Here is a 2,458-nt window from a genome sequence, read left to right on the forward strand (position 1 = left end):
TTTTTTTTTTTTAATCAATTGGGTATGTTAGTTAATACCTGTAATTTTAACACTGATGGTAGAGTGTTCAAGGCCAGTCCAGGCTACATAGTGACTATAAGACCAGTTAGGTATGCATAATAAAACACAAAACAACATTTTTTAAAGCTTTATTTATTTATTACATGTAAGTACACTGTAGCTGTCTTCAGACACTCCAGAAGAGGGAGACAGATCTTGTTACAGATGGTTGTGAGCCAACATGTGGTTGCCGTGTTTGAACTCAGGACCTTCGGAAGAGCAGTCAGGTGCTCTTACCTGCTGAGCCATCTCACCAGCCCACAAAACAAATTTTTAAGAAGTCTGGTGAAAGAACTTTGAAGCAGATAAAAAAATAAGAAAATAATAACTTTTGTTAATATTTTAATTTGAAAATGTTTTATAATTTAAAATGAATCCTAAAAGGAAAGTAAATTCATGGCTTGTAAACAAGTCCATTGTTATGTCTTATCAAAATAACTACTTTCCATCAGATTTTAGGATTCCCATAGCTGTTCTAAAACATCCATCCATGCAATGCAGTTGATAGTCATTCCAGGAAAATCTTTGCCTATGTCTATCTACTTTATACTCTGTTTTTTTAATGCTTTTACATAAGAATCCAATCTCATTAGAATCTTCCTTTTATTATATATCATATGTTCATCAAAATAAAACCCATACAACTGTTTCTCCTTGGGCTGGGATGGAACAAACACTTAATGAGTTTGTGCCCCCTTACTCTCCTGTCGTACTTTATTACTACCTTGCTCCCTGAATATCACTTTTCTTTTCCTATAAAACTGACATAATATCCACCCAGACTAACATGCAACATAAATGAAATTGTAAGTCCTCTAGTTGTTGACATATCTGAATCTATTATGCCATCATCTTTGATCACCAGAAGTGTACTACACAAGTAGTCAGAGATGGGAAACAGGAAGGTGGAGATGGACAGCACCCAGATGGTGGGCCTAGCTGTGATGCTAGACAAGATGGCATCCAAACTGGAAAGCAACCATTTTATTAATCTACTAGCCACAAGGTAGAAAGTAGCATTGAGCATTTTCTTCAAAACAAGATGAATTACAGTAAGAATTTGGGACAAAATCTCTTGGAATTTACTTTTGCAAATTAATTTTTCATGTGACCCATTGGTGATTAGATGATCACACAGGTTTTTTTTTCCTTTTTCTTTTATTGTTATTTGTGTTGTTTTGTTTTTTGTTTGTCTGGTTTTATTTTATTTTTTTACAAAATAGGGAAAAGGTTTACTGAATAATATGAAAGGAATAAGGAAAATCCATGAGAAAGTATACTCCTTTGTAATCATCAGTTAGCCAAGACTGTCCACCTACAAATATTGGTCCCATGATCATATGTGTGTTATTGATGTTTTGTTTCAAAATACTTTTCAAAATCCTGTACAGCCAACATGTTATAAATGACATAAGATTGGTAAAATTAACTGTTTCCTGTATCAGCACAAAATTATGTTTTATCGATATTCATTTGAACTATAACATTGTGAGGTGTTATTTCTACCACATAACAAAATAATTTGCTATACTTTTCCTTAAATCAAAATGAAAAAGAATCCTTAGTTCAGTACAATCTTTCTTCCATATTTGCCTAACCACCTTAACTTTAAAATTCACTTTACAGTGGATTTGATTTGTTTTTACCATGGGCTCTTCCTTCAGTGAACATATGAGTACTTTTTGTACATCTAGCTGAAGTGCCCTATATTGGTAGGCAGAACCTCCCACAAAGCACTTTCCAAGGTTTTATTTTCATAGATTCTCCTTGGGAGGCTACTTCTGAGGTCCAAACAACCCCAGAAGTGCAAGCAGGAAAATGACCTGCCTTGCCATTTGGACTTTTCACATATACTCTATAAATTGATTTAAATCTCAACCTCTGACCACCACTGAACTTTAAAGAAAGAAATACCTGGCATCCTAAAATTATATTTTGCCAGACTATTGGATAAATGACAACCTTTCCTAGAAACACAGATGTTATGGTTACTATTCCTAGTGTTTTATACATTATATCATTCAGTGTGGTAACAATTCTATTATCCTTACTTTACAGATGGAAAACTGAGGCAAAAGAGGTTTAGGAACTTGTCTAAGGTTTAACATTTAGCAAGTAACAGCACCAGGATTTAAACTCAGGGAGACTTAATCCATCTGGACCCAATAGCCTTCCTACCCCCTTCCCTTATCAAGTAGTTAAATAAGGTGACTGGATATCTAGCTTCACGGACATGAGAGATTTGGGAAACACAGTCACTATAAAAGATATCTTTTTAAAAAAAAAAAAGATTTATTTATTTTTTATTTATATGAATACACTGCAGCTATCTTCAGACACAACAGAAGAGGCCATCAGATTCCATTACAGATGATTGTGAGCCACCATGTGGTTGCTG

The 2,458-nt window shown here is 34.2% G+C and overlaps 1 protein-coding gene across 11 annotated transcripts in view; it reads left to right on the plus strand.

Moving 5' to 3' along the window:
• Gphn (gephyrin) overlaps nucleotides 1-2,458 on the plus strand; it is a 418,076-nt gene that overhangs the window by 389,968 nt on the left and 25,650 nt on the right. The window lies entirely within an intron of this gene.

The sequence above is a fragment of the Mus pahari genome, chromosome 7, assembly GCF_900095145.1.
Source record: "Mus pahari chromosome 7, PAHARI_EIJ_v1.1, whole genome shotgun sequence".
NCBI lineage: Eukaryota > Metazoa > Chordata > Mammalia > Rodentia > Muridae > Mus > Mus pahari.